This window comes from Camelus bactrianus, chromosome 25, assembly GCF_048773025.1.
Source record: "Camelus bactrianus isolate YW-2024 breed Bactrian camel chromosome 25, ASM4877302v1, whole genome shotgun sequence".
NCBI lineage: Eukaryota > Metazoa > Chordata > Mammalia > Artiodactyla > Camelidae > Camelus > Camelus bactrianus.
This window is the reverse complement of record NC_133563.1, coordinates 32238764-32252115: the sequence shown is the minus strand read 5'-3', so window position 1 is coordinate 32252115 and position 13352 is coordinate 32238764. Positions and strand designations below refer to the sequence as shown.

The window sequence follows — 13352 nt, the reverse complement described above, 5'->3', positions numbered from 1 at the left end:
GCTGTTCATTTTTTATATCGATAAGGTCATATTTTAGGGATGTTTCACCACAGAGTCACTTAATAAGAACTTTCCAGCTCACTGTAGAGTCATCCAGGGGAAATGCCAAGAACCCAGGGCTGAAACTGAGGACTGACTTTTGAGTCTTGGCAGCAAAGCAGAACAGCGGATGATCTGCAGTCACTAACTTGCCCAATCTCATCCTCTGTCCAGAATCTACTGGGATATAAGAGGATATGACTGTAGCATTTTCCATTTTTCAAAGTGTTTTTCTGTCCATTACATTATTTGATGCTTGCAATAAATAACACTTTTTAAAATTAACTCATCCAGGAACTCTTTATTGAGAATTTAGCATGTGACTGGCATGAGATGGGTGCTATGGTCAGCAGGGAGCAAAACCCAACGCATTCCCTGTCCACAGCTAGCTGAGTCAAATCAGAAGGCAAAAGCCACCAACTATATAATCACGAAAATCAACAGGGCACTGCAGGCAGTTGTCCCTGTGAGGACAGCAAGATGACCACTCTTGTATTTTGGATGATAATTTGGACCCAGATGATGCTCTGAGCCACGCCCCCAGGTTCTGAATCTGAGAGGTCTATGTCAGAAGGTTCCCTTGGCTGGAAGATGCTTCTGCAGGGAGAGTAGTAGCTGATGCTCCCAGGAACCGTCTCTGCTTCCCTCATTCCACACACTAAAGGATTTTGGGGAGCGGCAAGTGTGGTAAACATCCTGATTCACTTATCAGAAAGAGCAAAGTGCACAAGATGCTTCCAGGCAGACCAAAAGGTTCACCTCTACCCCCTTCTAGAAATGAAACAAAAACGAATGGGATCAGGCAAGAGGTCTCAGAATCGGTCGTGAAACACCCAAAATTTTCCTCTCAAACTCACGGAGGGTGGGAAACTTAAGACAGGCGGCAGGTCCCTGGTGCAGACTGGCAGGGCTCCTTGAAGAATTCTTGCAGATCCACATGCTTTTTGTTTTGGCTCCCCTGCCCCTCTCCCCCGACTATGGCCCATTGCACATCTCTGCTCCCCTCCTAGTAGTGAACTGTCTCACTCTCTCCCCTGCCCCTTTTCATTGTTATCTCTTCTATTTCTCTGAATAGCTCTCCTTTGCTCCCCCAAGTCCCAGGGGAATTTCCAACATGGCCACCTCACCCTCTGGGACAGGCCTCCCCCAGCTGTGGGCAGGAACCTGGTGCTAGAGGAGTCTGCCATTGGCACAACTCACTTTTCTTGAGCACTTACTGTAGGCTCTGTACAGTTTTTAGGATTGAACATGTCTGAATTCATTTACTCATCACAGCAACATTTCAAGACAGCTAGTCTTAAGCCCATTTCCACAGGGCAAGAAACTGAGGCACCAAGCTAGTAAGCTTAGGGATTCTGGAAGTAGCCTAAGATCACACATCCGGTGAGGGGCAGTGCAGGGTGTGAACCAAGCCTGGGGCAGCTGGTCCTGGTCTGAAGCAGGTACCACACATCCCTCCGACGAGTTCCGACGAGTGATGGGTTAAGAAGCTCTCTCCACTTCCACAGCAGAAGGCTGACCTCTCCGACTGGGGCAGTGGAAGCTGGAAGAATTAACTGGCCCCTAGGCCAAGCTGTGCCTCTCTCCTCTTAGGATTTCTCAGAAAAATTGAGAAAGAGGGAAAGTCCTAATAAGGAAATAAGAGCTGTAAAACCAAATTTTTTTCGGTAATGCCTCTAAAATCGTGCGTGCTGCTCTTAAGCCTCTAAGACTGGCATTCTGCCACTGAGCAAGATGTCTCCACCGTCCCTATTTCCCTGTAAAGGAGGAAGGGCAATAAAACCCCGCAATGCTGACCCCGAAAGGGGGCCCGGTCCCCTAAGCCCCAGCCCCAGGCAGCCTTGGAGCTGGCCCCTGCCTGGGGTCCAGCTGCCGCGAGCTTGCCCAGCTCTGGACGGCGTTGCAGCCTCTCCATCTGGGAGGAAAATACCGCGGCGGGCAGGCGGGCCGGGGCGGGGGCCGGGCTGCGGTGGCCGCTCAGCGGCTCAGAGTTGGGCCCCGGCCGGGGCCTCACCATTGCTCCATCTCCGCTCCTCCCCTCCGTCTCCCTAAATCCCACCGCCAATCCCGCTCCCTTAGAGGAAGTCGGTGGCTTAGCCCAGCCACCGGCAGGGGGATCGGCCCCTTCCCGCTACCGTGCACCCGATTCGGGCTCTTCGGAGCACCGCCACATCCTCTCGGTGGGCGCCCGTCACCTCCTCCGCGGGGCTGACCCCACGGGGCCCCGGGCCACCTGGCCGCTCTTCCCTGCTCTGCCAGCTTGAAGGCAGCGGCCTCCGCGCGAAGTGTCGTGGAGCTGTCCGCGCAGAGCCCCTCTCCGAGCGACGATCCGGTCCCCGCGCCGCCTCTGGTGTCTCCCGGGCCGGGCCTCCGCCGAGCGGGCAGCAGTCCACGTGGCTCGGAGCTCTATCTTGGGCTCGCAGGCAGCCCGGAGCCAGGGGAAAGCCGAGCCGAGTCCGGGCGGGAGGGGGGCCGGGGCGGGGGGGGTGTGTGTGGGGGAGCGCAGGGCAGCGAGGGGCGGGCACTGGGCGGAGGAAGGGGAGGGCCGCGCGCAGCGGAGACGCCCGCCCCGCTCTGGCGCGCCCCAGCCCTCGGCCCCGGCGGGCCCCTCCCCGGCCGGCCCGCCTCCCCCTCCCGTTACACCCGGGGGAAGGTGTTCCCGAGACCGCTCCCATCCTCACCCCGCCTCCCCGCTTCCCCGGCTCCAGCCTCCGCCGGCGGAGCTCCACTATGCCAGACAGTTTCGACACTTTGCAAAGACAAAGACCAGAGGGAGGAGGAAGAGGAGGACGGCGAGGAAGAGGAGGAGGAGAGAGAGAAGGAAAGGGCTATGTGAGCTGGGAAGGGGGCGAGTATCCCGGACACCCACCTTTTATTCTTCTCCGAGTCCTCTCATCGCCTCAAGCCCCGGAAACTTCCGCGTGTCTCTAGCCACGGTGAGTGAGCGCGCGGGGCCGGGGGTGCGCAGGGGGCTGCGTCCGCCGGAGTTGGGGCTCGGGCAGTTCCGTGTGTGTTCTCTGAGTGGAGGAGTGATTGCCCGGAGCCGGGGACAGAAGTGGTGGGGAAGGATCCAGGAGGGTGTGACAGGAGGGTGGAAGTAGATTGAAGACCCCGGGCGCCGGGAGGGAGGAAGACACTCGTAGGGAGACCTCTTAGCAGCAGCGCCGCCGGGGTTTTGGGGAGAGGACGAAGGTCGGTCAGGAGGGTCGGGCTCAGGGGTCTTCAGTGGTTTCAGGAAGAGCTGCCAGGAGCCCAACGGGGAGCCTACCCTGGGTCTGGGGCAGCGGTCCCTGCGGTGGCCCCAGTGACATTGCACCCGGCGCCGGCCTGCATCTCTCGGGTCGGGGCCGCCTAAAGGTGGAGCCGCCAGAGGGGCCGCGGGTGGGATGAGACCCCACCAGGCGGCAGGGCTCTGGCTCTTTAGAGCGGAGCCTGGGGAGTGTGGGGGCGCGCGGAGGCCACCAAGTGATCCGGTCTGGCGGCCGCGGGATGGTATCCGGAGCCAGCTTCCAAATCCGCTGCGAGCAGGCGCAGATCTGGGAGGTGGCCATAACCCCCGGGGACACCGCCGGCCCGCGTTGCTCCGGATATGGTGGAGAGGTTGGCACCCGGGACGAGGCAGCTGGACGTGGCGTGGTGGGCAGGGAGGGCCTGGGGTGGGCGAAGCGGAGCGTGGCGGGGGTGGTGCTGGTGGCAACTCGAAACTCTTGAGTCCGCCCCAGTCCCGTTAGGCGCCGCAGCTGCCGCGAAATAATCTGACAAAAGTTAGCAACTTGTCTGCGTCTCGGGTGTGCGACCTGCGCGGGGCAGGGGCCGCTCCTTGGGAGAGCGCAGGAGCGGGGAGCCGTGTGGGTACAGCCAGATTCGGAATCGGGACAGTGGCGCAACTTTCAGCTCCTTCTTTCACTGAGCGTGAGTGTGTTTGTGGTTGACCTTGCGGGAGGAAGCGCGGCTGAATTTGAGATGAGGATTGAGGCTGCGCCCCAGCTGGGCAGTTATGCCCCCGGGGCACCTTCGCCTTACCCCGCGGCCGGGTCTCCTGGGAAACGTGTTGGGATCGTCCGGGTTCCTCTCGTCTGCTAGAGACCGAGTCTCCTCTCCCTCCTACCCGAGGGTCCCAGCCAGCGCCTAGCACGCGCCAGGCTCGGTGCGGGCGCTGGGCGAGTGGACACCAGCTCGCCCAGAAGCGTGCGAGTGGGTGGGGGCTGGGCGTGTCACTGCGTCTCGCGGGCTCTGTGTCCCAAAGAGGGAAACAGCCTTGACCCTGAGGACAGTAACCTCCTCGCTGCGTTACCGCATCAGTCATCCTCCTGGCTTTCACGTGCCCACGGCCGGGGAACTCCTCGCCTCTTCCAGATCACCCCCCCCAAGGGCCCCACGCCACGCGGATTTGTGCCGAGATGGTTCCTCAGGGAGATAGCGAGCATCCACTCCCGCTCTGCGGCTGTGTGTGTGTGTGTGTGTGTGTGTGTATGTGTATGTGTTGGCAGCGGGAAAAATGAGATAGGCGGTGAACGACGTTGTCCAGCTGTCGTGCCTGGCACACAGTAGGTTGCAAAGGCTGTTTGAAAATTCCTCTACGGGGGAAGGGGCTGGCCGGGGTCTGGACATCCCTTCCCTCTTTCTCCTCACGTTTACTATTTAATTCACATCCGTCTACCCGGTCAAGCCCTTTTGGTTTCTAGACATACCTTGCGCACCTACTAAGTGCTGGGCTCAAAGATGGGCTGTTTCTCGAAGCTGCAGGCGGATCCGCCTGGGCTTCTTTCTCGGGAGCTGCGGGAGAGCTGTCCGGAGGTTCGAAAAAGGCAAGGTACACTGCCCCCTACCGGCTTCCGTGGAAACTGCCGCTTGATTCCGACGCGGGGAAGAGGCACCAGCGGCTGGGTGCTTAGGGGTCGCTCACTGCCCTCCTCACACTTCTGGTTCCTCCTCCCCAAAACAATGGCCCGCCCGTTTTCTGAAATCCTGCTGTTGGCTGAAAAGACCGACCCGAATTCACCGTGACATGCCCAGGTCTGGGGGCAGAGTGGGGAGCCTTTCTAGTCTCCCATCATCTCTCTCTGACTTTGGAGTGAGATGAAATCTCTCCGAGTCTGTTTCCATATGTGTAAGATGGTGTCATTACTACAACATTACAAATATGTTACACAAAATAAATACTGTATAAATTGTGTGTATGTGACCATATGTGTATATACGCACATATGGTCACACACCGTATATGTGGAGAGAAATTTCATCACATAAAAAATGTATTTTGCTGAATAAATATCAGAATAAGTAGGGAGCCCCTTCGCCAACCTTTGAACAACCCTGCATGGGCAGGAACTTGCTGTCCCTGAGTTTTACTAGGCCCCTATCTACTGTTCAGGTTTACAGCTGGGACAAGGCCAGGGCCTGGGCCCCAGCAGTTTCTTCCTTCAGCTTTGCTCCACTGGCGGGGGCAGCACCTCCTTGGAGCCCTGGGCTAAGAGGAAGGAAACAGGAAGTGTGGCCTGAAGTGATAGCCGAGGGTTTCTTTAGGGGGTGCGGGTTCTCATCCTTTAAGCTCAGCTTTAGCAGGCACCAGTTAGCATGTAAGCAGCCTCCTGCTGACCTCAAGACTGTGTTTCCACTTGGAGGCAAAGGCCGGCACTCCGGGGTTGGGCTGGCCAGCACCTCTCCTGAAGTCGGGGACCTTCCCGGAACTGACCACCAGAGCCTTTGTGCTCCAGTTTTGGTGGGGTGGGTTCATCTGTGGGTCTGGCAGTGAGGGTCCTTTGGAGGTCCTGGAGCCTCAGGAGTGCATGGGGCTTTGTGCCAGATGAGTCTCCAGCTTCCCGCTCCACCACCAGCCCCAGGAGCATCCCCTGGAGGTAAGCTGTGGACAGCCCCTCAGGAAGGGGCCTCTTTTCATCTTCTGGTCAGTTAACCTTGCCTGAGTCCATTGCTGTGTAGCAGGCTGCTGACCAAAGGAGTCATATTTGGACAAGACTTTGCCTTATAGGATCTAAACCTTAACCTTCCCCTGGGCCCCATCTCACACCACAAAAAACATCCAAGAAAGGGAGAAATAAAATCCACCAGTCATCTCATCCTGAGACCACTTCCCAGGGAGTCCTACGTGCATATCTGCACACACATGCCACAGGCGGGTGGAAGAGCTGGCCTGGTCACAAAGAATTATTCTCCAGTAAGGCTTCCATACACTTGGTTCCATTGCAAAACCATGTGGAACCTTCAGTGCCCCCTCGCAGACCAGAGGATCTGGGCGCTCTCTCCTGCTCTAATCTGGTTCCAGGAGCCCAGCCTTGGGCCCTGGCGAGAGCTTGTGTTCTAGCTCCGGGGCCAACATTTAATTGCTTGGCCACGCACCCAAACTGTTTCAGGCTCTGGGTCTCAGTTTCACTCTCTGTGAAATGAGGGGCTTGGAATTCTGCCTGTGTCCCCTTGGGGCCCTTAGAGGCTTTCTTTGTGAAGACAGCCGCCCCCGCCCTCCCCACATTTGCTTTGCCTCCAGTTCCATCCTCAGAACTGTCCAGACATCCCAGCATCACAGACACCCCAGTATCACAGACAGCCCACCCCACCCCAGGTTTACTCTCACTCACGGAACCTTGAGGAGCCCACGCTCAGTCAGCCAGGTCATTCTCCAGAAATTCTCCGCCTGGCTATGGAGACGGGGCCCAGAAATGTCAGACTCTGGGGTCTGAAACCTGACAGAGTTGAGGTGACTTCTGTGAGGACGCCCCAAAGATGCCTACTGCAAATAGGAACCACGGCGACCTCTCCAGGAGGTCCCCACGGTAAGAGCTGAGAAGATGTTTTTAGAAATTTTGTACAACTCTTTCATTTTACTCACAAATCCTGAGGCCTGGTGGAGAAGTCACAGGGACCTTTGGTGACAGAGCTGATCTAGAATGCTGGCTAGTCTCAAGCTTTAAATAGATTAATTAGTCCTCCAGGTTTTCCCTCCCAAGCCCACTCTTTTCCATACGCTTCTGTCTCTGTTTCTTTATTGGAGACCGGCAAAGCCTGGGGTTCTCTCATTTCTTTAGGTGGTATTGTTGGTTGGATGGTTTAGATTTTGGTTGAATCAACATTTATTAGGAAATTCTTCTGTTCCAGGCACCATGCAAGGTGCTGGAAGTGTAGAGATGGAAGGACACATATTTGGTCTGCGTCCCCCACCCCCAGAGGTCATGGTGTCAGGGGAGGTGCGTGTGGACGTACAGTTACCCTACAGTGCTGTTTGCACTAGAGCAGAAATATGCATGTGCTCAGGCAGGGTTGGGACAGGGGAGGGAATGGATTCCTCTGCCTTGGGGGACCCACAGAAGGGTCCGTTGAGGAAACAACCCCTGGGTAACTTGGGGAATTCTTCTAGACATCAGTCAGACTACAGGAGAGCAAAGGTATTTTCTTGAATGCGTAGAATTGATGTCTAATCAAAGTGGTCTGCGTGCAAGAAAAATAAAGTAAAAGAACAGATTGGCTGTAGGTCTCTTGTGCATGGTTCTGCAGAGGTGAGGGAACTGGGGATTTTAGGGGTTCGGTGCTTTGGCCCCCGGTTCCTGTACTACATCCTGATCTCCGGTTTGCTTCTGTGGGATTCATCATTGTCACTCAGCCAGAGGTCCCTGAACCCTGCGATCCTCCGAGGGCTCTGGGTTTCAGAGTGATGGCATGGAAAAAATGAGAGTGGCTGCTTTGCTTTGGTTTCAAAAAAATAAAATTCAACGCTTTGTCTTTAGTATTTGTCCTTATACTTCAGCTCCGATTGAAATAGCTGATTTGGGAGAGTGCGATTCAATGGCAGGTGGTGTGGGGTTGGAAGTGCCGCCGTGGTCCAGCTGTGTGAGCTCGGGCAAGCCCTGCACCCCTTATGGGCCAGATTCAAGATGCGGTGGGCAGTTGTCCCTCAGGATGTGGGCCCCTGTGAGGATGAAATTAGAGTGTATGTGAGAGAGGACTGCAGCTGGGACCATGCTCCTGGAGCCTCCTGGGATCCCACTGAAGAGTCTGGTTCCAGAGAGTTGTAAGAGGATGTGCTGGCTGGACAGAGCATGTGGGACTAGCAGGGTTGACTGCAGGTGTTAAGTTTTGGAAAGCTCTTGGAAAAACACGTGAAACACAAGGCTGGTTTTAATGGTACATGGTTGGTTAATAACCCACCCTGGCAGGAGTGAGGTGGAATGGTTGGGTTGGAGTAGTAACATTCTTTTCTCCTTCCTGCAAGTTGTATGAAGTTTTAAAGTTTCTTTTCTCCTACGGCATGACCCAGAGAGGTACCAGGAGCAGGGACACCTGGGTTGGGGGAGGGAGATGCTCTCTGCCCTGAGTCCCTCCTGTGTGGCTTGGCTGGTCAGCAGGGGGCGTGGCATGTGTGGAGGCTGAAGGCCCTGGAGTGGACTCTGTCGTGGTCAGCACTGGGGCAATGAGGTGGCTCCGATGTCAGGATATTTCCTCTGGGCAGGGGGACCTCCTCGGTCCTGGTCCTGCTCCTGCCCCGTGACCTTGGGTACATCACTTATCCCGAGTTTCCATTTCCTCAACTAGATGGCAATATAAATCCCCCAAGACAGGATGGGGCATGTGAACAGGCCTTACTGCTTATAAATTAAGCAGCATTTACTTTTTATTAAATGGTTAGCGTGTGCCCAGTATTGTGGCAAGTATTTTAAACTTCAGATCCTTCTGTGTTCCAGTAGAAAACATATGAACTCAAGCTGAGTGGAGAGTTTAAGAGAGTGTTTACAGAGCTGGGAGTGGTATTTAGGTAAATCAGCATGGGATGTGACAGTACCTGGGCCCAGTGACCACGCCCCACCACTCCCATCCCCCAAGAAGAGGCAAAGGGAGGGGTGGGGGAGGGGAACCAGGAAAGGGTGGCATCAGGAGCTGATACACTTAATTTTTAGAAAGGGCCTCCTGACCCCTGGCAGGAGAGGGCCAGGAGGATACGCTCTCCCACCTCGCTCGGTTCTGCCTGCCCCCCACAATCCCTATGCCAAGAGCTGAGCCCACCCAGCAGCCAGAGGTCAAGGGCTTCCTTGTTGGAGCCTCTCAAGGTCAAGACAGGGTGGAGACAGCCGGGAGCAGGCCTGGAGGGGAGCAGGTAAAAGCCTGTCATCTTCTGTGATGACACAGGAATCCCAGAGGACAGGGAGGAAGCTGGAGGCGGAAGAGGAACTCCTTGCCCAAGGCTGCACGGCCGGTGGAAGCCCGAGTTTGAACCTGTCATGCTCTGTCCACACTAATACAAGTGTGTCGGGTGTTAGATGTTATGAAATCCTTACGCTATTTTTAGAAGCATCTTGAGAGAAACAGAATAACCCAAGTATTAAGGTTTCATTCCCAGGTTTATCACCTATTACTCAGTGATCAAATTACTTACCTTTTCTGTGTCTCCGTTTCCTCCTTTGTCCAGGCGATGGTGTTTTGGACAGTTGATGTGAAAGATACACAAGAGAGGGGTGGGTGCAGCTCAGGGGTAGAGCGCATGCTTAGCATGCACGAAGTCCTTGGTTCAATCCCCAGTACCTCCACTAAAAAATGTTATTTTTTTAATTAAAAAAAGAAAGATATGCAAGAGTCACCTGACAAATTTTAGCTTTTATTCCTGAAAAGGTCAAGATTCAGACATGTTGGTATAGGGGTGGGCTGAGCTCCACCACATCCTTTTAGCCTATTCAATATTCAATTATCAAAGAATCCTATTTGAATATTCTATGTTAAGGGGTTTTTCCTTCCAAGAACATCTGGGGATGTTTAGACCATTTCTTTTGCCTCTACGTGTGTGTGTGTCTGTGTGACTATCTGTGTGTATGTATGTATGTGTGTGTGTATATATGTGTGTGTGTATATATATATATATATATATATATATATATATATATATATAAACATAGTTATTCTCTAAAATACTTAAAAGCTATCTAATTAGGTCTGATTCTGGAACCCTTAGGAGAATATAAAATACAAATTAAAAATCATTTACAGTAATACAGAGAAATTGAGAAGAAAAGAACATTAGTTCCAAATTATTTGTCAGCATTAAAAAAAGAGGTTGCAAATGACTTCTGGGAGGTCCACACTTGGATGTGACAAGAAAATACTTTCTCTGACTTTCACCAGATACCTTAAAAAAATCAAACCTACATAGTTATCATTGTGATAGATTTTGCTGCATTAAAAAAAAATCCATTTGAATTCGTACTGAACTAACAGACCGGAGTGACTAAAAATTCCCTTCGTGCATATTTACTTAGCAGAGGGCTCTTGAGAAAAACCCAACCAAAAAAACACGACCAAAGCAAACCCAGCTACTTCTCTCACTGAGAGAGTGGAATGACTCCAAAATATTGTTTCATGCTCCAAAAGCCTAAAACAACTCCACATAAAAGACGAAAATCCATCTAATTGGGCATGTACCTTTTCAGAAATAAAAGGCTCAGTGGAAAGGAGAGAAAATTAAAAAAAAAAAAAAAAAGCCAAAAATGTTTTTCCTTGGAAGACTAGACTGGAGCCCAGAATAAATCCCCTGAATTTGGCCGAGTAATGAAGGGCTGCATTCTGTCTCCCTGTGGTTTGCCTAGAGCCTCGGGGAACTCTCAGTGGTCTCAGAGCTAAAATACCCTCTGAAACCCGCCTCAGTGCACACAGCCATTGGCATCTGCAGGTCTGACCCTGTTTGGACCTCAGTTTGACTCCTCCATGTGCTATACTGGGTTGGGGGTCCTCCCATTTTGCAGAGGGAGTGACTTGCCCAAGGTCACAGGTCGCCCCTGCAGTGCCTAGAATTACCTTTATGTAAAGTTGGTAACTCCTGAGGAAGGAAGCAGCCCACACTTCCAGCCACCTCGCAGCCCCATCACATCTTCCGCCTTCACTCACCCCTGAGAACCGCCCCCCTCCTCATCCACCCTTCCTGTCCTGAACTGTACGAGTGAGGCAGCTGACGCTCAGTCAGGTGATCTGGTCCACACCTGGCACTTGCTTAGGAAAGGGCCTCTGACCCTGGTGGAGCCACCTCCCTGCATCCCAGCCCCTCAGGGTCTTGCTTTCTCCACCTCACCCCCTGCTCCCTCCATCTGCTTGGTTGACTCTGAGAACAGAGGCCGAAAAAACGCATAAACGAAGTCTCAGCCTCCTCCTTAGATCCTAGCGTCAACTTAGGAGGCCGAAGCTTTATCACTGTGACAATATGACGCCGCACAGCACAATCTAACACAGCACAGCACCTCGCAAACAGCGACCACAACTGCCCTTCACGGTTCGTGTGAAGTAGGTGCGGAGGGACCGCAGCCAGAAACAGACCTGACTGAGAACCAGCCTGAGCATTGGCAAGCCGCCCTCCGGGGGAGACTCGCTGCGGGGCAGGCGTCCTAGACCCAGGTAGGCAGGTCATAGTGGCACCTCCGGAGAGGAGCCGTCAACCAACGAGTCAGACGTTTCACTCGGGAATTTCCCTGATACTTCGTTTTTTGGCTTGTAAATCATTTTCTCTCATAAGACAGAAAATCAGCTAGGACATGGAGTCGAAGTCAGAGAACAAAGGCAGGAACGGGGTTTGTGAGAAAGGAGAGAGGAGAGAAACAGCCTGCAGACCCTCAGGGAGCAGGGAAGATGCCCGCACGTTTGGGGGGAGGAGGTGAAGTGATTAACTGTCCGTGAGCAGAGGGGTTACAGTGTGTGCTCTGTGCTTGAGCAGGACTTTAAAGGCTACAGTTGACGGTTTTTAAAGGTTTCAGTTGATGGATTTTCTAGTTAACCCGAGAGTTTACCTGTGGAGCCTGCTCTCTGGGCTTCCTTGTGCCCATCAGCACCTCCACCTCCACTGGGCCAGGGTGTACACTTTCCCTCGTTAGAGTTAATTATTAGATCCCTAGTCTTTACAACAGCCCTGTAAAGTCACTGTTTGTACTTTTTCTTAAAAAACTAATCCCATTTTACAAATGTGGAAACAGGCTCAGAGAAGGTAAGCCACTTGCCCAAGGTCACACAGCTAGCTAGAAAGTGGCAGAACCAGAATTCATAACTATCCCATTTCTGCCCGAAGCCAGAGATCTCAGGCCGTGTGCTGTGTAATTGTCAGGATGACCCTGTGTCTCTAGATCAGGGGAACTGGGAAGGGTGGGGCTGCCTCCCTAAGAGGTGCAGCTGTCAAACACATTACACTGGGTGTCTGTCCCCAAGTAGCCCAGGAGGTGTGCCATCCAACCTGATGCGTGGTACAAATGGACCCAAGTTCTGTAACATCCTTTTTGGAAGGAGGTTTTAATTTTTCTCCCCATGCTATTGGCCAAAGGCTCAGATTCCAGGCCTTTTCCCCGATTCACTGTTTGGGGCTGGTTGGATGGGTGTATTCAGCCCGTGGTCGTCTGGCTGGATTCTCAGATCGACACGTGCATCCCTGCCTTGCTGACTGCAAGCTCTCATCCTTTGGCTCATCTGCATAGATGCAATTCAGAGATCTCCATGGTGCCTGGGGATTGAGGAAGGACTGTGAGCTGGAAGCTTAGTATAAAGTTTGTCATCAGGCTTGGACACCTACCAGATCCCTAGACAGGTGTCTCTGGGGCAGTCTGCTTCAAGAAAAATGAGCAGTAAAAGTCGCTGTTGCAGCATCCAAAAATTCCCTCTTAATAACATCTTCACAATGGAGAGAAAGCTGTGTTGTTCTTCCTGTTACTTGAAAACCCTGTTAATCCTACCACCTGGTGGAGAGTTTGTTGAATAAAGACTGTTGCTTGGGAAACATTAGCTGCCGCAAACAAGAATGTCTTAATTGGTTGTTTCTAAAGCATATTCTTTAAATTTTAAACGTCAGTCTTTCAGCAAAAAAAAGGAAATTAAAACGAAAAGGAGAGGTTAGAAGGCAGGCTGTGCACCACCACCTAGGAGAAATTTCAAGTTTCAGAATGGTTTGAAGAACTGGCTCCAGTGTAAATGCTGCTTCTGTTTTTCTGTCTCAAACCTATGACAGGAAACAAACTGAACTAAGCAAAAATCATCCATGAACTACAGGATTGTATAAATTAAGCTGATGTCTATACAATACCAAACATCCAAACAAGGAGAACAAGACGAACTGGCTTTGGGGACAGTTTTGAATATCGGAATGCCTCTGCATCGTCAGGGACCTGCCCCTGGGGTGGAGTAAAGGGGTTTCTCTTTTTCTCTGGGTGTGAGCCTTGGTGTCATAAGCTGTGACCGTTATAGGAGGGGCTGAGAGGAAGCTGTGTGTGCGTCGGCTGAATGATAACAAGTTACAGAGGCAGCATGTGTAAAAGAGCATGAAATCGGAAAGCACTGTAAAATCCTAGCAT

The 13352-nt window shown here is 52.8% G+C and overlaps 1 protein-coding gene and 1 long non-coding RNA gene across 7 annotated transcripts in view; one reads left to right on the top strand and one right to left on the bottom strand.

Annotated features, from left to right (window-relative positions):
• Nucleotides 1-311: 311 nt before the first annotated feature.
• On the bottom strand, nt 312-4238 carry LOC123617600 (uncharacterized). The gene is made up of 2 exons (XR_012502292.1): nt 4063-4238; nt 312-3972 (listed from the first exon to the last, which is right to left on the bottom strand). It is a non-coding gene; the product is annotated as an uncharacterized LOC123617600 (long non-coding RNA).
• ST3GAL1 (ST3 beta-galactoside alpha-2,3-sialyltransferase 1) overlaps nt 2501-13352 on the top strand; it is an 85973-nt gene continuing 75121 nt past the window's right edge. For 5 of the 6 annotated variants that reach the window (XM_045508461.2, XM_010972673.3, XM_010972671.3 and 2 more), the window contains exon 1: nt 2501-2975. The gene's annotated coding sequence lies outside the window, so the exon portion shown is untranslated. Of the gene's footprint in view, nt 2976-3926; nt 3952-13352 lie in introns of those variants that run through there. The other variant, XM_074353114.1, reaches the window with a different exon arrangement.